At 37.9% G+C, this 22871-nt stretch overlaps 1 pseudogene; it reads right to left on the bottom strand.

Annotated features, from left to right (window-relative positions):
- LOC140845511 (cytochrome c oxidase subunit 1-like) overlaps positions 1-22871 on the bottom strand; it is a 47220-nt pseudogene that overhangs the window by 5797 nt on the left and 18552 nt on the right.

Genomic DNA, 22871 nt, shown 5'->3' with positions numbered 1-22871 from the left:
TGCCTCCTCTCGGGGAGAGAGAGGTTCCTGCAGGCATTATGGGTACGTGGAGACACCTGTTGTGATGTAATGATTGATAAGAACTAAATATTTGGTAATTCAGATGACCAAAATACATTTTCTAGGTATTTTTGCTCCTCATCCACAGTTCGTGAAAATCCTGCTGAGCCATAACTGTCCAATGGGTGTCTTGTTAGGTTAATGCAGAGGCTTTGGGGCCCTAGCCCAGGGTAGAGGCTGGTTGCCAGGGGCACCAGGCTTGTGGTTAGAGGGTGGGAACTTTCAGCCTCCAGCCCCCAGGGAAGAATAGGAAAGGGATGAGGGCTGGAGGCTGAATCAGCAATGGCCAGCGATTTAGTCAGTCATGACTCTGCAGTGAAGCCCTCAGAAAAGCCCATGAGAAAAGCACATCTCTCTCTCAACTTTTGCATCTCTATCAGAGCTTCCATGCTTGGGAAACCAGGTCGCCTGCACAGGCCACCATGCCAGGCCCCAAGCACCTGGAGGATAGAAGCTGCTTTATTTGGGACCTTGCCGTATGTGTGTGTTCATCTGGCTGTTGTGTGCCTATGGTATGTACTCTTTGTTGAACTGGTAAACGTGTTCCCTGAGCTTCTGAGGCACCCTAGCAACTTGGGCAGACCTAAGGGGGAGGTCGTTGGAACCTCCAATCATAGCCTGTTAGGTGGGAAGCACAGGATAATTGCGTGGGCCAGGCAACTGGGCTCTGGAGTTGGAGTGGAGGGCAGTCTTGAGAATAGAAACCTTACCCTGGGGAATCTGGTGCTGCCTCCAGGCAGATTTCCTCAGAGTTGAGTTCTCAGACACCCTACTGGTGTTCGAGAATTGCTTGGTGTTATATGCATTGGAAACAGGTCCAGTATCCTGAAAGGAGTTCCAGTGCTGTGTATGAAAAAGAACGCTGGGTCATATGATACTGTTATGAATATTTTTAGGCACCTCCACACTGTTTTCCACAGTAGCTGCACCAATTTACAAGGTCACCCAACAAAGCACGAGGGTTCCCTTTTCTCCACATCCTCATCAACGTTTGTTATTTCTTGTTTTTTGGTACAAGCCATTCCGACTGGTGTGAGGTGATAGTTTGTTGTGAATTTTTTTTTTGTTATCATTAATGTACAAATTACATGAGCAACATTATGGTGACTAGACTCCCCCCCATTTCAAGTCGCCACCGCATACCCCATTACAGTCACTGTCCATCAGCGTACTCAGATGCTATAGAATCACAACTTGTCTTCTCTGTGTTGTAATGCCTTCCCTGCGTGCCAACACTCCCCCGCCCCCCCAACATTATGTGTGGTAATTGGAATGCCCCCTTTTCCCCCTTATCCCTCCCTTCCCACCTATCCTCCCCAGTGCTTTTCCACTTGGTAACTGTCAGTCCACTCTTGGGTTCTGTGAGTCTGCTGCTGTTTTGTTCCTTCAGTTTTTCCTTTGTTCTTATACTCCACATATGAGTGAAATCACTTTGTACTTGTCTTTCTCTGCCTGGCTTATTTCACTGAGCGTAATAATAATACCCTATAGCTCCATCTGTGTGGTTGCAAATGGTAGGATTTGTTTTCTTTTTATGGCTGAATAATATTCCATTGTGTATAATATGTACCTCATCTTCTTTATCCATTCATCTGCTGATAGACACTTAGGTTGCTTCCATTTCTAGGCTATTTTAAATAGTGCTGTGATAAACATAGGGGTGCATCTGTCTTTTTCAAACTGGGCTGCTGCATTCTTAGGGTAAATTCCTGGAAGTGGAATTCCCAGGTCAAGTGGTATTTCTATTTTGAGCTTTCTGAGGAACCTCCATACTCCTTTCCACAATGGTTGAACTAATTTACATTCCCACCAGCAGTGTAGGAGGGTTCCCCTTTATCCGCAACCCCACCAACATTTGTTGTTGTTTGTCTTTTGGATGGTGGCAATCCTTACTGGTGTGAGGTGATATCTCATTGTGGTTTTAATTTTCATTTCTCTGATGACTAGCGATGTGGAGCATCTTTTCATGTGTCTGTTGGCCATCTGAATTTCTTCTTTGGAGAACTGTCTGTTCCTCTCCTCTGCCCATTTTTTAATTGGATTATTTGCTTTTCTTGTTTGTTGAAGTGTGTGAGCTCTTTATATATTTTGGATGTCAGCCCTTTATCGGATCTGCCATTTATGAATATATTCTTGCATATACTGTAAGGTACCTTTTTGTTCTATTGATGGTGTCCTTTGCTGTAGAGAAACTTTTCAGCTTGATATAGTCCCACTTGTTCATTTTTACTCTTGTTTCCCTTGCCTGGGGAGGTATGTTCTTGAAGAAGTCGCTCATATTTATGCCCAGGAGATTTGTGCCTATGTTTTCTTCTGAGAGTTTTATGGTTTCATGATTTACATTCAGGTCTTGGATCCATTTTGAATTTACTTTTCTGTATGGGGTTGGACAGTGATCCAGTTTCATTCTCTTACGTGTAGCTGTCCAGTTTTGTCAGCACCATCTGTTGAAGAGAGTGTCATTTCCCCATTGTATGTCCCTGGTTGCCTTATCATATAGCAATTGACCACATATGTTTGGGTTAATGTCTGGAGTCTCTATTGTGTTCCACTGGTCTGTGCAGTAGCAAACTGTCTGGATGACTGTGGCTTTGTAGTAGAGCTTGATGTTGGGGAGCGAGATACCGCACCTACCCACACACACAGACACACTTTTTTCTTCCTTCTCAGGATTGCTTTGGCTGTTCGGGATCTTTGGTGTTTCCATATGAATTTTTGAACTATTTGTTCCAGTTCGTGGGAGAATGCTGTTGGTAATTTGATAGGGATTGCATCCAATCTGTAGATTGCTTTGGACAGGATGGTCATTTTGACGATAGTAATTCTTCCTAGCCAAGAGCGTGGGATGAGTTTCCATTTGTTAGTGTCCTCTTTAATTTCATCTTAAGAGTGTCTTACAGTTTTCAGGGTACAGGTCTTTCACTTCCTTGGTTAGGTTTATTCCTAGGTATTTTATTCTTTTTATGCAATTGTGAATGGAATTGTTTTCCTGATTTCCCTTTCTATTAGTTTATTGTTAGTGTATAGGAAAGCCGCAGATTCCTGTGTGTGGATTTTGTTTCCTGCCACTTTGCTGTATTCCAATATGAATTCTAGTAGTTTTAGAGTGGAGTCTTTAGAGCTTTTTATGTACAATATCATGTAATCTGCAAATAGTGACCGTTTAACTTCTTCTTTACCAGTTTGGATTCCTTGTATTTCTTAGTTTTGTCTAATTGCCGTGGCTAGTACGTCCAGTACTATGTTGAATAACAGTGGGGAGAGTGAGCATCCCTGTCTTGTTCCTGATCTCAGAGGAAAAGCTTTTAGCTTCTCACTGTTCAGTATGATGTTGGCTGTGGGGTTGTCATATACGGCCTTTATTATGTTGAGGTACTTGCCTTCTGTTCCCATTTTGTTGAGAGTTTTTATCATGAATGGATGTTGAATTTTGTTGAATGCTTTTTCTAGCATCTGTGGAGATGAATGTGTGGTTTTTGTCCTTCTGTTTGTTGATGTGGTGGACGATGATGATGGATTTTTGAACGTTGTACCATCCTTGCATCCCTGAGATGATTCCCACTTGATCATGGTGTTTGATCCTCTTGATGTATTTTTGAATTTGGTTTGCTAATATTTTGTTGAGTATTTTGGCATCAACATTCATCAGGGATATTCGTCTATAATTTTCTTTTTTGTTGGTGTCTTAACCTGATTTTGGTATTAAGGTGATGTTGGCTTCATAGAATGAGTTTGGGAGTATTCCCTCCTCTTCTGTTTTTCGGAAAACTTTAAGAAGGATGGGAATTATATCTTCTCTGTATGTCTGATAAAATTCCGAGGTAAATCATCTGGTCCAGGGGTTTTGTTCTTGGGTAGTTTTTGGATTACCGATTCAATTTCTTTGCTGGTAATTGATTTGTTTAGATTTTCTTTTTCTTACTTGGTCAGTCTTGGAGTTGTATTTTTCTAGGAAGTTGTCCATTTCTTCTAGGTTTTCCAGCTTGTACCGTATGGGTATTCATGGTATTCTCTCATCTTTGTGTTTCTGTGGGGTCTGTTGTGATTTTTCCTTTCTTGTTTCTGATTCTGTTGATGTGTTGATTCTCTTTTTCTTTTAATAAGTGGCTAGAATCTTATCTATTCTGTTTATTTTCCCAAAGAACCAGCTCTTGGCTTCATTAATTTTTTTCTATTGTTTTATTTTTCTCAATTTTATTTCTTCTCTGATCTTTATTATGTCCCTCCTTCTGCTGAGTTTAGGCCTCATTTGTTCTTCTTTTTCCAATTTTGATACTTGTGACGTTATACTATACATTTGGGATTGTTCTTCCTTCTTTAAATAGGCTTGGATTGCTGTATATATATTCCTCTTAAGACTGCTTTAGTTCCATCCCACGAAGTTGCGGCTTTGTGTTGTTGTTGTCATTTGTTTCCATATATTGCTTGATCTCTATTTTAATTTGGTCATTGACCGTTGATTATTTAGGAGCATGTTGTTAAGCCTTCATGTGGTTGTGAGCCTTTTTGCTTTCTTCGTACAATTTATTTCTAGTTTTATACCTTTGTGGTCCAAGAAGTTGGTTGGTAGAATTTCAGTCTTTTTAAATTTACTGAGGCTCTTTTTGTGGCCCAGTATGTGATCTATTCTGGAGAATGTTCCATGTGCACTTGAGAATGTATATCCCGTTGCTTTTGTATGTAGAGTTCTATAGATGTCTATTAGGTCCATCTGTTCTAGTGTGTTTGTTGTTCAGTGCTTCTGTGTCCTTACTTTCTGTCTGGTGGATCTATGCTTTGGCATGAGGGTTGTGTTGAAGTCTCCTAAAATGAGTGCATTGCATTCTATTTCCTACTTTAGTTTTGTTAGTATTTGTTTCACATATGCTGGTGCTCCTGTGTTAGGTGCATTTATAATGGTTATATCCTCTTGTTGGACTGAGCCCTTTATCGTTATGTAATGTCCTTTATCTCTTGTTACTTTCTTTGTTTTGAAGTCTAGCTTGTCTGATACGAGTGCTGCAACACCTTCTTTTTCCTCATTGTTTGCCTGAAATATCTTTTTCCATCCCTTGACTTTTAGTCTGTGCATGTCTTTGGATTTGAGGTGAGTCTCTTGTAAGCAGCATATGGATGGGTCTTGCTTTTTTATCCATTCTGTTACTCTGTGTCTTTTGATTGGTGCATTCAGTCCATTTACATTTAGGGTGATTATTGAAAGGTATGTACTTATTGCCATTGCAGGCTTTAGATTCGTGGTTACCAAAGGTTCAAGGTTAGCTTCTCTAATATCTTCCTGTCTAACTTAACTTGCTTATTGACCTATTAAAAATACTGTCTGATTATTCTTTATTTGTTTCCCTTCTTATTCCTCCTCCTCCATTCTTTATATGTTGGGTGTTTTATTCTGTGCTCTTTTGTGTTTTCTTTGACTGCTTTTGTGGGTAGTTGATTTTATTTTTTGCCTTTAGTTAGTAGTTGGTTGGTCTGCTTTCTCTGCTGTGTTTTTATTTTCTCTGGTGACATCTATTTCGCCTTAGGAGTGCTTCCATCTGGAGCAGTCCCTCTAACATACCCTGTAGAGGTGGTTTGTGGGAGGCAAATTCCCTCAACTTTTGCTTGTCTGGGAATTGTTGAATCCCTCCTTCGTATTTAAATGATAATTGTGCTGAATACAGAGTTCTTGGTTTAAGGCCCTTCTGTATCATTGCATTAAATATATCATGCCATTCTCTTCTGGCCCGTAAGGTTTCTGTTGGGAAGTCTGATGATAGCCTGATGGGTTTTCCTTTGTAGGTGACCTTTTTCCTCTCTCTAGCTGCCTTTAAAATTCTGTCCTTGTCCTTGATCTTTGCTATTTTAATTATTATGTGTCTTGGTGTTGTCCTCTTTGCATCCCTTCTGTTGGGGGTTCTGAGTACTTCTGTGGTCTGAGCGACTATTTCCTCCCCCAGTTTCAGGAAGTTTTCAGCAATTATTTCTTCAAATACACTTTGTATCCCTTTTTCTGTCTCTTCTTCTTCTGGCACCCCTATAATGCGGATATTGCTCCTTTTGATTTGGTCACACAGTTCTCTTAATGTTGTTCCAATTCTGGAGATCCTTTTATCTCTCTCTTCGTCAACTTCTATGCGTTCCTGTTCTCTGGTTTCTAATCCATCAGTGGCCTCTTGCATCTCATCCATTCTGCTTTTAAATCCGTCCAAAGATTGTTTTATTTCTGTATTCTCCTTCCTTAGCTCTTGCGTGTTTCTCTGCAAGTCTATCAGCATGGTTATGACCTTACTTTTAAATTCTTTTTCAGGAAGATTGGTTAGGTCTATCTCCCCAGATTTCTTTTCAAGGGAGACTGTCGGGGTTAATCTGGTCTGTATCAAATTCTTCTGCCTTTTCATGGCGATAGAGATAGTCATGGGTAGTTGGCACGTGTCAGTGGGGAGAATGTCCCTTCTTGCTAGTTTGTGGCCTTCCTCTCCTGGGAGAACAGCCACCCCTAGCGGCTTGTCCTGGCCAGCTGTGCGCAAATGGGGTCTCTGATTCCTGCCTGGCCGCTGTGCAGGAAGCTCCGCTTGCGCTTGCTGTGGTCTCTGTTATGGCGAGGTCGCGCCAGAGCGGGAACAGGTGGGAGGCTGTTTATCACCGTGAGGGTCCTCGGAGCTGTGCTGCCGCCCAGGGGTTTAGGGTACCTGGAGTTCCCCGGGTTCCCAGCTGCTGAGCTGATTGTGCCGGGATGCCTCCGTCCTCCGTCCTCCGTCCTTTAAGACTTTCAAAGGGCACTCTTTCTTCTTTGTCTCAGGGGTGCTAGCTGCGGGGACCCGCTTGCAGATTTTACTGCCCCGTTCCCGTAATATCCAGCACCCCACTCACTGTGTGTCTGCACTCTGGTGCAGATGGCTAGGGCTGGGTGTTTAATAGGCCTGGCCTCCCTCTCCCTCCCCGCTCCAACTCCTCTCCTCCGGCCAGGAGCTGTGGTAAGGGGCGCTCAGGTCCTGCCGGGCTGCAGCTTGTATCTTACCCCCTTTGCGAGGTGCTGGTTTCTCGCAGGTGTAGATGTAGTCTGGCTCTTGTCCTGTATCTTCTGGTCTGTCTTTTTGGAATTTAGTTGTATTTGTTGCATCTTCAAACATATATATGTTTTTGGGAGGAGATTGCTGCTGCTCTACTCTCGCTGTCATCTTGGCTCCACCCCTATCCTCATAAAGAAATTTTAAGTGGGTATAAGTTCGCGAGTAGCTGCACTATCTTGTAGCAGTGATTCTTGTTTTGACTTAGGAGTTTGTTCTTTTTACCCTTAAATGAGTTTCTAAGGCTTTAATCTCCAGTGGGGAAGACCCTTTTCTGAAAGTACAGCTGAGACATTCTACAGCTACAATGCAATTCAGCAGGTAAATAAATAAATAAATAGTATAACATAGACACACTAGTCTTAGTGGGATACAAATCCTATTGCCCTCAAAATATTCTTTATTATTTTGTGAATAAACTTCTTAACAGTAGTGAGGCTTGCCTATCCATGAATACACTGGTACATAATTATAATTCATCTAGATTTCTCTTACGTTTCTAGTCAAATTTTGTAATATTTACAATTGAGAAAATTCTTACTACTTTTAAAAATGTATTTCTATGTACTGTTTATTATTCGTATTATTTCCATTATATTATATACTTACTATGTCATAAAAATTTTTTTTATAAAGAGTTTGCATATTTCACGTCTACTGAATTATTATTATTATTTTTTTTAATTTCGGTTACTTCACTTGGACATTCAGGGTACACCATTATATAATCATACCTATAAATTTCGAGATACTCATTTACTGCCCACAAAACCGTCTTTAGGCAAAAGCTTTTATGTAATCATAAATTAATAACCAGAGATGCATTTTCCTATGTGGGTCTTTCAAAGCTGGAAGACTCCTTGGACAGCTGACAAGGATGTTAAGAAGATATTCCCACGTATATATTAGGATTAGATCTTAATATGTCATGATGAGATGAGTTTTGCCTTCTTATTATGTTCCTAGATTTCAGAGCTGCTATCATAACATATTATTTGAAATTAGTCCTTTAAGTACAAATATGTTACAGTGTGATTTCCAGAAACAGTCTTTGGGAAGTTTGGAAATCTTTTTTAAGACCCAGAGAAACTAGCATTTTAAATATGCTATTGAGGTACTCCTTCTAAAGTATAATATAATGATATTTTATTTTCTATTTCAGCAGATTCCAATCTTGTGACATTGGTAAACATTTTATATGAGATTGTAAAGGTACTAAAGCTATCACGTAAAACCATTTTGATTTCTCTTTAATATACTGATGAATTACATATGTCTGTTTCCTGATTTCTGTAATGCAGTATACTTTGAATAGTTGAAAAAGTCCATAGTAATGCCAAAATTAACTTTGGCTATTACTTTTCTTTTCAAAAGTAATTGCTGTTTATAAGTTATGCCCCATCTATTAAAACTCAAAATGTGACTATAGTCCTACCCCTCTAAGATTTTTTTCCCCTGTGTTATCTGAGTGTTATGATAGTATATGGAAAAGTGTTTGTGTCTGCAGCCAGTGTATTATGCCTACTTTACTTTAGAGTCTTCTCATTACTCTGCTTAATCTGAAACTCTTCTGTGTCTTTAGAAAACAGTCTGTCAGTAAATTATACTTTGGTGGCCCTGTTTGACTCACAAGACTAGTAATTACAAATAAAATTATGGTTTGTTTAAAACTGTAGTGAGTTAAAATGATTTTTTAAATGCCAAAAGTAAGTATTTATTAAAAATAATTAATGGAAGAGTGTTATGAGTTTAAAAAAGATTTTTCGTCTTAGTTTGATAATTAGGGACCGGGGAATACAGATTGTTCTAGTCATTTCTGTCCTTGAATAAAAAATTGCTATGATGACACTTAGTATTTTATTAACTCTTTTAAAGATGTGTGAGGAATAGTGAAGAAGGTGTTTGAGTCTAATGATTTAATACTTACCTTAATTTTTAGCTGAATTTATATGCACACTTTATGCTAGATTAGCAATTCTGTATCTATAAAGATATGTTAGTCTCTGAAACCCCAATTTAAATTTCTATCTACCAAGAATCTGTTAAAGATAGTAAAAATAATTATTCCGCATTTTAGCTACTAGATATGAAGAATTTACTAGTATAAAAAATTATTCAAGATACTCAATAGCATATAAATTTTCCTGTTCAGAAGTAATGTCAAAACTATCAGCAGCAAGCACTGATTGCATGGTATCAGAATTCTTTCACAGATGACAAGGAGGGTGAGAAAGAGGCAGTGGATCCAGATTGCTTTACAAGTGCCCAGATCCTTTCTAAACAGCTGCCTTTAATAGGAGGTGAATTTACTGAAGGACTGCGATGGGTGGGGATAAATAGGAAGAATTAGGCATAAAATTATGATGTGTACTGTAACAGATGTTGGGCACAGTCAAATATCCTGAGGTCTTGGCCCACCTCTGTCACTAGCAATGAATTTTAGACCAAAATGTAACCTATATCTCTCTCTTTTTAATATGCTTTAATATGCAAAATGAGAATATAATGTGCCAAAAAAATGAAAATGCTTTGTAAATTGTAAGGTACTATATAAATGCAAGGCATAATAAATACTTAACAAACCTCCTTACCCTGGGCAGTAACTGAACGGAGCGAGAATCCAAAGCCAGTATCACTGTCTGGTTCAGCATCCTGCTCTGTCTCTGCCGTCCAGGCTCTCACATAATTTTTTTTTTTTTTTTTTGGTAGGGGGAGGCTGACTCGTTGGGGAGCCTAGGGGATGAGCTCCTGCAGGGAAGGTTAGGGATGCTTGAAGCTAGGGGGTATCTCACATACTTTTTTGAATGCTTATTTTACCTCTTGACCAATTCCCTTATAATTTAATTATCATTGGATTGATTTTCCTCCTTTTTATCATTTTGTAGCCAGTTAATTGTGGAGCCAAGCTTCCCACTCTTTCTTCTTGTTATTATTACCTATATCATCATGATTATGAACTTAATTATTATTTATATGTGTGCAGTATTCTGTGAATAATAGAATTGGTTTGTATTATTGTGGTCTTCTTTTCTCCTCATTCTTTAAAGTCTGTGTTGAAGACTATGGACCTTTCAGCCAGTCTGTCATATCGCAGAGATGACAGCTTGACACGGACGGCCATACCTGTGCCCCTGGCCTTCGGTCTACTGACTTCAGATGCATACAGTTGTGATGTTCTCAGTCAGTCTCACTGAAAGAAAACTACAGAATGAGGTAAGAATGGAACAACCAGAGAGGGAAGCAGCATCTACTGCAGAAAAAAAAAGCAAAATCACGCGGAAACTATGGAGACGATCAATGGGAGAGACACCAAATGCTAATGCTTGCCTTTGCTTATGTGTTGTCCCCATAGCATCTGACAGTGGCATTGTCTTAATCATCTAGTATTTGCTAATCCACTATTACCTTAGCAATTACAAGTTTTGAAAAGCTAAATGCAATAGTTTTAAGTAGAATTCTGTCAAAATGCCAACTCTTCACTGAAAAAGAAAGTAAGCTATGATATATATTAATTCGATTAATAGCCAGATAAAGGGATCTTTACCACTAAGAACAAAAGAGGCAGTGATAAATTGGAAGTTGTTTTAATCTATTAAAAAGTTATAAATTTGAATAAATTGTATTGTTTATAATATATATGAACATAAAATGACATAAACTGCAGTAGAAATAGTTTGAAAGAAGTATTATGTTTTTAATTCACTCTAAAATGAATTAAAAATGCTTATAATGACTTCTGGTTTCTGATTCTATATGTAAGGAGCATGAAAGTTGCCACTTTGTCCTAACAGCAAGTAGAAAGCTGAACAGATTGAAAAATAAAAACTCTACTTGGTACATTAAAGAGGAGGACACCAGTCAAACCACTGGCCCAAAGACTGGAGAGACAAGGTGCAGGGGCTCCCAGGGCAGAGACTCCAAAGCCAAAGCCCTGTGGGGACCACGAGGCAGATCCTCCAAAAGTGGCATGCTGTGCACTTTTAAGTAGTTCCTTGGTGGTCAGTTACTGAATATCCTCACATAGTACAGATAGACATTTGAAGATGCCAGAGGCAAGAGGAAACGATGCCTCTTTCTCTGCAAAAGTGTCAGTCTAGCACCTAGTCAGCAAAGCTTCCGAAGTCTGAAAAAGAACAGGACAAAGGATGGCTCAATCAGAGATTAATATTGGACTAAAGATTGAAGTTTGGGAAAGCTAAAGATTCTGATCACTCTGGCATCTTTGCTTACTGCCAATACGCACCTCAAATTTTCCTTCATTCTAGTTCCCTACAGAGAATCAAACTCATGGAAGGAGTAATTACTGAGCCTTGGTTGATTCAGAGAAATAACACTATCACAGTCTGTGAGGAGACCATATGCTAAAGATTAGTTCTTCCGCCCACAGCTCAAAAATAATTTTATTTTTAGGAATTGAAAAGTAGAAAAGGAAATGAAAAATATTCTGAGATAAGGAAACCTCGTGATCAAGCTTAAATGAAGGGGAATACTTACAGTCTCTCTTCAAGTATGCTGTAGGTTAGCATAGTTACTAGAAAAATGTAATGGTTGTAATAACACTGATCTGACTTAGGATATGGTCTAGAAAGAGCACTGACAGAGCTCCCTGAGTCTAGAAATAGCTGAATCTTGGTCAATTTTGACTCTGAAGGAAGACCAGAAAATGATGAGAGATACAATGTTCTAGATGCTATGCTGTATTGTGAAGAAAGAGAAATAAGGGTGGGAACAGACGAATAAGGCCATATATTAACCAACTGCACTATATTGCACAGATAAGCTCGATTGTGTTGGCAGAAGGCTTATATTGTATAATCAACATGGCCAATCTTTAGCTGGTGATTCCTTTTTCTTAAAGTGGTATCTACAGTATAAAAAGCAAGGTGAATGGGCTGGTAAGCACTTACTAAATATCTATCAGTAAGTGAAACCACTACTCACATTTGTTGCATCTCTTATTTGCAGAAAAAACTGACTACTGTTGCCACAAAAGGGGAAAGATTTAAGATACTAAATAAATTTACTCATGTTTCTATAGTATATCTTCCATGCATTCTCTACAGTTTACTTGGATCAGTCATTTGCAAGGCCTTTGTGGTACAGTTGATCTTAGGGAAAGTTTCCAGACGTATTTAAGTTCAATTTCCTTCATCTTTTTAATAATAAAGGGCCACATATGATCATATATAAGAGTTTTCCTGCTCTAACATTCTATAATTCTTCTCAAATGTTAGCGAATGGTTTAGGTCCTGGCCCTGCTTGACTATAGCTTCTTTCAGCAAATTGATTGATAAGACCTCACTGACCTTTGCCATGTCACCTGTGTGTTACAGGAATTGGTCTCTATTGATTGAAGTCACAGATGGATGTCTGCTTGCTGCTACTCCGTTCACTTTTGAAATTGTTAAAAAAAAATTAAAAAGAACTCTTGATATTGGGGCCAGTGTAACAGCGTGCCCTTTAATCTTGATTAGAGCTGTCAAATGTGTTTGCACGGTATTTGCCCTACACAGAAGTGCTTGGCCTAGGGAAAATAAGGGAACAGAATGCCAGCCACCTTGTTTGACTACTTTGTGAAGGTGACATTGATTTGACTCATTCATACTTACACAACTGACATGGCTTGACCAATAAACTATATTTTCTACATTAAGTAGAATTTTGGGGTCATATGCTCCAACTGCACCTCTATTAAGGACACCCTCATCTGGTAGTTGATCTGTCCCTAAGAGAAGTCTTAAGGAGACACCATCAGAAAAATAAATGTTTCTTTGACATAGTTCCCTTAGCTACAGATGTCTTCCATAAACTGATAAAATTTTGTATGGCTCTTATATAATTTTCTGTGTTTATGCTTGATTTCATGTGGGTTTTCAGTATGTGTATATACATATGCATTGCAAAGTATAGTAAGGGTTTCTCCAATCCTAGTTGACAGGATGGGTGAGAGCATAGTGCTGAGAGAAATATTTTCATATTTCATCAGTTCAACCACATGATTTCATCATTGAATAAGTGAAGATCATCCAGATTCTTGTGCACTCCTATCTACTCATCCTTCTGGTTTCGAGAAAATAAACATGAAGTGCTTAACCGTTAGCTTGCAAGATAGTCTGCGAGGTCTGTATAGCATGACCTGCTCAAAAGAAACTTCAAACCAGCCACAATAAACAGAATCATCTAGAAGTAAAAGAATAGCTGTTAAAGTCATCAATAGTGCTTCAGTCCAACATCACACTTTATAGGAAATGAACTTGACTGAGAGCAGACACTTCGGTCTGAGATCACACTGATGTCAGTGGCAGAGAAAATACATTTTAACTGCACTGGACTTCCTCCCAAGACTTGTCCTAAGTCAGTTTGGTGTGGTGGATAGGATCATGAATTCTGATTCCAAATCTTAGGTCTGACTCTTGGCTTCCCCACTGCCTGTGCTACAGTGAGCAATTAGATTCTCTGTGCCTCTGTCTTATCATCTGTAGACTGGGGCAAATAATAACAGTTCCTTTTGTATGGATTCAGGGAGTTAAAATTTCTGAAGTGCTTAGGCCAAGGCCTATAAGAAAATAATAATAGGAAACAAGCACATTTCGTGGTAATGGTGGTGGTGATAACTTCTGTTGATGGCTTTGAAAGAATGAAGTATTCCCCTTCCATGGTGTCTGAATATGCCAAATATTGTCACACACACAGTAGTTGGTTGCCTCAAAATAAAGAAATCAATAGGAACTGAAAATGGTTCTCAACTATGATGAATGCCAAAGTTAATAAATGAATTAAAAATACTGTCCTTTTTGTAAATGAATTTTAAAACCATCAAAAGAATATTTCTAATGGTATCTACCATTAGATTCATCTATCAGATGAATTATTTGAACTAAAACCATTCCTTGAGGTTTGTGGAAACCATTAAAGGACCTTTCCACAGATAGCAGGGGAGAATATTATCAGAGAAATGAGTATTTATAAAGAACTGCTCCTGATTTTTTCTTCAGAGTTTGATTTTAGTAAAAAGAAGATAAAATATTGTAGAATTATAATGGGAGAAAAAATAAAGTGTAGTCTATTGATATTTAAAATTACATCTTTTGTAAGATTCTTCTAACTTTTGTTACAGTTTGTAGATTTGTAGTGGTACTGATGGTTTAAACCATGAAGGAAAAGAAAGTAATTTATAAAAAAGAATTTCATTATCAGATTTGATAAAATTATTCTGAACTCATATTCTGCTGAAGTTTATTGCAATAAATTAAACACATTTCACTGACCATGGTGCTTTGCTCAGTAAACAAACAAGAAATAATTAATTATATCACTTTAATTGATAATCACATAAAATAAGTGTAAAAATGTGAGGAATACTATAGAAAAGTCAGTGAGCATGGTATGGCAAAGGTAAGTAGCAATCTTATTTTATTTAGCAAGCTGCATTACTTTTCATGTTTACTTTTACAGATTTATGTTCTTGCCACAATTTTGGAGATGTTTGAACATCCATGCCTACTTCTTCTCATATCAGTAACGATACGGAGCAAGCATCTTTTCTGTGCTTTCGTGAGTTGTCACATTTCTTTGTAAGCTTGGATTGGCTTCCATCGTTGTATTTGGTACTTATGGTGTATACAATCTCTCTCAAGAGTTCCCTTGATAGGAAGTTTCTTGTCAACATTACTTCCTCTGGGATGTCTTCATCTTTTTCACTATGTTCTTCTTTCTTTTATGTTGGTAAGTTTTGTTTTGAGTTCCCCCAGCTGCTTAGGTAGAGGTTCTCAGACGGTACTGTCAGCATTCTCCTTGGCTACTCCTGTAACTCCATTCATGCTTGAGTATAACCTCACCTCCAGCATGATCACTTTTTGATCCTTTGCTGCACTTGCCCTCTTTTGGGCACTCCGTCTTTTGATTATTTATTTTTGTAAAATGTCATGTGGGTTTATCACGGGGAGACAAGGAGATAAAACAACTATACATTTTGCTGAGTGTGAACTAAATAACAGATGCACAGGGACCAATCATGAACAGAGTTTGAAAGATGACATCATCGGTCGCTGATCATGCTGCAGATCTGTATTTACACAGTAATTTGTGGACTAAAGAAGTAGCAGTAAAGTTTATACTTTATGCAATTAGTCACTGTTGATACACTGTGGCAAATGAATCTGACAGTGTTTGGCGGGTACTGGCATTATTAAACCAAGTCATGATACTTGAAATCTGTGCATAGTGAAGCCAAGCTAATTGCCTGCCTGCTGGAGTATTTTTCAGCATCCTGATCCTTCACACTTGTTAGGTGTATAACAAAGTACAACACATTTATTATTTTCTTTTCTTTAGCTTTTAAAAATGACACTTGTATTTAAATTTTTTATTATTATTAGTGCTTAAAAATACAATTTATTTTTATTCCTTCTATCCTGAAACCTTGCTATACTCACTTATTTGTTCTAGTCACTTTGTTTTGTTCTTTTCTTTTGTAAATTTTTTTGGGTTATTTTACTTAGGGATCATGTGGTCTGCAATAATAAATAAAAATAGAGGCATTTTATTTATTATTTTCCTATCTTTATTTTTTAATTCCTTTTTATCACCTTATTGCATTGGCTGGGATCCCCGGTATAAGGCTGAATAAACATCCTTGCCTCGTTTCCAGCCTTAGAGGAAAAGCACTATTAAGGACGACACTGGTTTTAAATACCATAGTAGGTGTAGGTTTTTTTGTAGATGTTCAGTGTCATGTTTAATAATTCCTTTCTAGTCAGAGTTTTCTCATAAGTGGGTATTAAGTTGTGTGACATGCTTTTTCTGCATGAACTAACATGATCATATGCTTTTTCTTCTTAGTCTTTTGATGTAATAAATTACATCGGTTAATTTTGTAATGTTGAATCAAACCAGCCTAGCTTCTTCACGATAAGCAGCATTTTGCCACCATATTTTTATCCTTTTTTATATATTACTGATTAGATTTGCTAATATTTTAAAGCATTCTGCATCTCTTCATGATGGCAATTGGTTTTTAGTTTTCAGTTTTTGTAATATTTTTGTCAAGTTTTGGAACCACAAGAACAGAGCCTCATAAAATGAGTTGGAATGTGTCTCTGATTCTTCCCTTTTCTGGAAGAATTTATGTAGAATTGTTATTTCCCCCTGAAGTGTTTGGCAGTGGATGCCAGTAACATAGCTGAGGCTAAGATTTGTTTTCTTTGTTACTGTTGCAAGGGTTTTAACTCTAAATTCAGTTTTTAAAATTGAGTTAGAAATAATGAGGTTTTCTTTAAATAGTGGGCTTTGAGGGTTTGTGTCATTCAAGGTATTAGTCTAGCTCATGTAAGTCAAGTTTAAAGGCAAAAAGTTGTTTGTCATATCCCTTATTTTCCTTCTTGTGGCTTTAGAGTCTGTAGTTATATCCTCTCTCATTCCTGTATTTGTATTTATGGTCTTTCCTTTTTTTAATTGATCAGTCGGATTAAAGTTTTATCGATGTTATTGATCTTTTTCAAAGGGTTTAGTTGTTTTTCTCTATTGTTTTTTCATTTCGATTTTATTGGTACTTTATCACTTTTTATCCTTCCTCTGCTTCTTTTGATTTGCTTTTCTTTTTACAACTTGTTAGGCTGAACATCGAGATGATTTATATACATGTGCATTCTGCTGTAGTTGGATAGAATGTTCTAGAAATGTCAATTACGTCAAGCTTATTAAGGTTTGTTCGGTTTTTCTCTTGTATTGCTGATTTTCTTTCTACTTGTTCTCTTTATTGCTGAGAGAAGAAGACAAAAGTTCCCAATTATGATTGCAATCATGTCTGTTTTCCCCTTTCAGTTCTATTAGCTTTTGGTTTGAAGATCTGCTCTTAGTTGTATACACATTTAGTGTGTTACGAGTATTTGGTAAATTGAATCTTTTGTTATCATGATGATTTGTCTCTAGAAATATTCCTTGTTCTGCAGTGTATATTGTCTGTTATCAGTATAGCCACTCCAGCTTCTGATTTTGTTTGCAACTGATCATCATTTAATCTATTTATTTATATTTGTGACAAGTTTCTTGTAGAGAGCATAACTGAGTATTGTGTTTTTTATGTAATGTGTCAACACCTGTGTTTTCTTTGTTATGCTTAGACCTAGGATAGTAACTACAGCCTGTGAGTCAAATCCAGCTTACTGCAGACCAACCTGATCACATCCATGCACTTCCATATTGTTTATGACTGCTGTGAACTTTAGTGGCAAAGTTGATCAGTTGCAACAGAGCTAAACATATATATTACACTATTGCTAACAGAAAATGTATAGTTTACATTTAATGTGTAATTAATATGTTGAATTGATACAGTTTTCAGACTTATTTTTTAAAACTGAAGAAGGAAGAATTAATTTTTTTATACACACTCAGATTTGTATACTTTCTACTGATCTTTATGCATTCCTGGAGTTCCAAGTTTCCCTTTGTTATAATTTCTTTTCATTCTCCAGTTATTGCCTTAGATTTCTTTAACAGCAAGCATGCTGGTGAGTAATTTCATTAGTTTTCCATCCTCTGCAAATGTGTTTTGTAGCCTTAATTCTTGAATGTATTTTCATTAGACATAAAATTATGGGTAGATATTTTTTGTTGATTGTTGCATGTATTTTATTCCAGAACATCAAAAATGTTTTTTACAGTCTCCAGGTGCCATACTGGATTTAAAAAAACTGTTCAGTCATTCAAATCACTGTATTCCTTTATATAAAGTGACATTTTCCTCTAGGAGCTCTCAAGATACATTCATGTACACAGATGTACATTTAGAATGATATAAAGAAATACATATTACATATAAATATTATTTATCTAATCTAGATCTGTATGTCTGTCTATATATTTTACCTTTAGCTCTCAGGTGTTTATGCTGTATCTAAACATGATTTTGAGTTTATTTTGTTTGACATTTGCTGGCTTTCTCGGTTTTATAAGTGGATCTTCCACCAAATTTGGGAAGTTTGCAGCCACTTTCCCTAATATTTATTCTGCAGCAATCTCTACTCTTCTTTTGGACTCAAAATGACACAGGTGTTAGACCTTTTGTTACTTTCCCGTTTCTCTCTGATCTTCAGAATGAATCCTTTCATTGTTCAAGTTCACTGTCTCCTCTGTCATCTCCATTCTGCTAATGAGCCTAGCCAATAAGTTTTTTAATTCAGATATTGTATTTTTCAGCTCTAAAATTCCCATCTGATTATTTGCTGTGGTTTTTACTTGGCTGCTGAGAATTTTCCTCAATTTATTACTAATTTTTAAAATTTTAAACTCATGGAGCATAGTTGGTCCACTTATGGAGTTATAATTGCTCATTTCCTGATTTGATTTGTTTTGTTTTCAGACAATCAAAACACTAGCTTTTCAGACCATGAGTTCTCTCTCTCCCTTTTCGGAGTGGTGGTTTTAACCTTTCTCAAGTGCTGGCAGTGGCTCTGCTGCTTCGGTCTGTCACGCACACATGACATTCACAGAGAGGCTGAAATCTCCCAGTGCCTTTGTTGTGATACTTTGGGTCTCTCCCACATGCTCAGCTCAGGGCTGATCCCCAGACTCGTGAAGGTCCACATAAAAGATTACTGGCACTCTTTAGAGCTTTTTCCTCTCTGAAATTTTACTATCATTCTCAAGCCCGTGATGGTCATTTTTTGCTAGGTACTCTGGCCTGACAGTTGTAGTTTCTTTTAGAGTTTAGATGGGCATACCATTGCCATGAGGACCTCTGTTACTGGTGGCCCAGTAAAGGTGCAGAAGGAAAGGTGGAAAAACAACAGGATTCTGCCCTCAACACAAACAGTTTTTTCGCACAAAAAGAGGCCCTGCTGCCTATTCTTTGGATAGAAAGAGAAAGTTTCTGTGGGTTTTTATTCTCTGGTACCACCACTGCTACTTAACTCCAAGATTAGGCCCACCCATGAGGGGAAAGTTGCAAGAAAATGAGAGAAAAACATGGAACCCCCTCCCACCCCACATAAATTGCTCCTTCACCTTTTTCTGCTCCAAAATTCTGTGGTAGTTTTTCTGACCCAGACATTTGTAAATATAGACATCATTACTTAAAATGGCAAGTTTTAGAAACTGAAGAGAAAATGAAACACAAGGTAAGGACTATGAGTTTGGCTCTGCTAATGAGCAACGTATTATTGTATAATCATTTGCAACTTGCTGATATTCCCAAATACTTTTCCTACTAGGAATTTTTAGTGAATGGAAATATCTATTCAGAAATCTAATACATTTAGAAATTTCATCAAAATGAGTAGTCCAGGCAAAAACAGATTCTTCTTGTCACTGTAAGATAAGCCACTAGATAAACAAGATAAAAGAAATTTCTGAAGTGTGATTACATTCTCATTGTACTCAAAAGAAATAAAAAACTGAGGGTAGAGATAGGAAATAAGTATAAATCTATTTGTATTAAGCAGGTGGAATTACATTACAATTACTTGGAAATTGAAAACAGTGACATCACTGAGAGTATCTAACAGACACACTAAACTAATGACCAGGGAAAAGAATAAAGAAAAGGAAAGGAAGGAAACATTCTAGCTAAATTCACAATCAGAGATAAATCTGAGTTAAGCTTGAGCTGCAAGGGAATTGCATCCTGCCCTTTACAAGGATCTAGAAAGGCCGAGGGATCTGGAAGCCAGACGGGCCTCCCGTGTCAGATCCTTCCTAAGGCTCGCCTAGGCTTGCCCTTGGCCATTTTAAGTAATGATGCCTGTATTGATAAGCAAATATCTGATAAGTAAAACCACCGCACTCCAATAAATATAGTTATCTTTTTCAACAACAGGGTGACGATGAGGCCATAGGAAGTCTACCAGCATGAATCCCATACCATTTTTTGTCTGAATGGCAGGCTGAAGATACCATTCCAAACCAGAGAATCTGGAGCCATGAGAGAAGTCCTCAGCAGAAGATCCAAGTGATGGGACAGGGTCAGAAACACGGGCTTGGCAGAGAGGAGGGGCTGAGGTTCTTACATCCCCACAATACCCTGCCATTGAAGAGAGGTGGGGGCAAGGGAAGGATGACCAGAACATCAGTCAAATGGGAAGGAGCCAGAGATGAAGAATGAAGGAGTAAGTAAATTCCACTTAATCTTCCGGTACACATAACGTGCTAAATGTATATCTGGTATATACATATACATACCAGATATTTTCTATATTTGTAGAGTCAATATGCATAGTGAAGAAGCTTTAGAAAGGGAATTTGAGAATATTGAGGTTTGAGACTCAACATGTTATACTTTTTCTCCATGTTTATTGATTGTTTTAAAGAAAAATAATGTAATTCTGTTAAAGTTATTCAGGACACTTGTTAAAGACAGTAAGGTAATTTATTCAGGGGGACTGCTGGGATAGATTTAGGAACCACTGCAATGGGGCTTTGCAGGGGAGAGAGATTGGGCTTGGCACTGAATACAAGGAAAAGTAGGAATTTATATTTAAGGAGATCAGTAGTTGGAAATTACTAAGAGGAAACATCAGTGTTAAGGCAGGTGGGGTAAGCTTCTGACTGACAGGATTTTTGCTGACGGCTATAAAAATATAGGTAACAATAGGAGCTACCTTATAGGCTTGCTAGGAGAATCCAATGAGTTTTTAAGTGTTTGTAACAGTGCCTGGCACATGGTGAGCGATGTGATAGCCACTGCTACGATTATTATTCTTATTATCATCACTATCACCATCTTCATCATCTCCAGCGTTGGGCAGATCGTGAACAGCGCACTCACAATGAGTTATTGCTGGTTTGAATTGAGTAAATGTGAGGGTGTTTATTTTGGCCCTCCAACAACCTCTTATGCCTGCTTTGTAATTCCTGGCAATGTCCCAGGTAGGTGAGATCACGGAAAGTTACCCCGGTGGGGCGTTGTGAACAGCATATCCTCTGAATGGTTATCTTGGATAAGAAATGAGGTAACAGCAGCTGTAAAGGAGAGGAGAACATCCTTGCTCAGATTACCTGAGGGCGGAAGTTGCTGTAGAGTATGTTCTCTGTGGAAGGCCCACCATAGCCTGAAATGTCCAAGGGATCCTAATGTACATAGTCATTTAACCAGGAGATTTTTCCTTTTCCCAGTCCACTTCAGGCTTTGGTTTAACTCTCATATAAAGTTGCTGAAACATGCACGTCTATACTACAAATAAGGTTACCCAAGAGATACAGTAGGAACAAGTTACGTTCAGCATAACAGTATTTCCTGGTGCTTCTTACAGTAAATGATAGGCTCATTCATGAAATTTGTGTTTCTTTGGAAAAGAGTGATGTGAAGTCATTATGTGTAGCCCCCATTTTTCCTATTCAGGAACTGTATCTTGTTTTGTTGACACAAAAATTCTTCTTATGATTATGGATTTGATAACTAGTAAGGCTCTTAGAGGCCAACACCAAGGACAGTTTCCCTCTCCCTGACCCAGGCCATCAGGAGACCATGTGGTGTGAGGCAGGAATGGGGAGTGACCTCCAGCTTTATACTTAGTAGCCGGGGAGCCTCGTCCATATGCTGCCCAGCCTCTTAAGTAAGCACAGTAAGGCAGGCCTGTTTTCCAAACTTGCCAGAAAAGTTTAAGTCTGTAACATGTGTAATAGTAAATGCTTAACAGTCTCTTAATTGGTTTTAGAGATGCCTTCCAATCCCTTTTCCAAATTGGTTTTATTAGCAGACTAACATTATCTTGTTTGTTAGTATTTCAAATCTTATGATTCAGAACTCTATTTTTCAAGTGTGTCAGGGAAATGACCTACCTTTCCCCCTTTTTCTTACTGAGAAGACAAATTGTGGAGTTGACTTAGCCCTTGCCTCAAGTAGGCAAGACTTACCGCACGCCTTTTCCTGTCACACCTGTGTGTCTGGCATGTGACTGCCTCTTGACCAATGCAGAAAATCCCTTAGTAAGTGATCGGAGGCTTTGCGTACGCTTCCCTCTTAGGCAGCATACCCCGTGACTATTTTATGGGAAAAAAAGCATCCTGCAGTATCTGCACAAGGATTTTATCTTGACTGTTTTCATTAGCCTGGTGGTCTTCTCACTCCTCCCTCAGTTATCTGTTTTATGCGGGTGGTAAGGACATCTGTGCTTACTGAATAGAAAATAAAACAAAGCTATTCCAGAAGAGCCTTGTAGGTGCTATAATCAAAATCAACTAATTGTAAGCCATTTTCCCAGGAGAGTACCTAGGAATATGTTGGTTTATCTGTACTGGGAGCTCCTCAAATAGCAGCCATGGAGCAGAGTTAGAATCTACTTGCTGACTAGCCTTGTTATGTGGGAACAAGTCACTTTAATTCCTTAGGCTCCAGTGTTTTTCATGTGTAAAGTGAGGAGGATAGATTAGGTAAGCCTGTGAGCCCTGTTGGCGTGGAAATTCTGTGACTGGTGAATCATGAAGTTGTACCTTAGGTTCTGTGATTCATGATTGTTTGGGTAATGCAAGACGAATGCTTGTTCCTCTTTTTTTAACAAAATAAAATTTGTCAGGCAAATTATAGAAATAAGGTGTGGGGGACTGTTTATTAAGACTCATTAGTGGCTTTTAATACTTTTTAGTACCAGGGTGTAAGAAATCTGCTAATTACAACACTCTTTTTTTGCTAATTTAGAACCACATGCTCTTGCCTATTTGTTTTGGTTATTTGAAAATAAATAATGCTTCTTTATTACAAAACTCTCCAGTTTACATTTTATCAGTTTAGCGGAGTTTTTCTACAAAAATTATCTGAACATATATAGTTTA

The sequence above is a fragment of the Manis javanica genome, chromosome 13 (assembly GCF_040802235.1).
Source record: "Manis javanica isolate MJ-LG chromosome 13, MJ_LKY, whole genome shotgun sequence".
NCBI classification, from domain to species: Eukaryota; Metazoa; Chordata; class Mammalia; order Pholidota; family Manidae; genus Manis; species Manis javanica.
The sequence above is the reverse complement of the archived record's forward strand: the minus strand, read 5'-3'. Positions and strand labels throughout refer to the sequence as shown.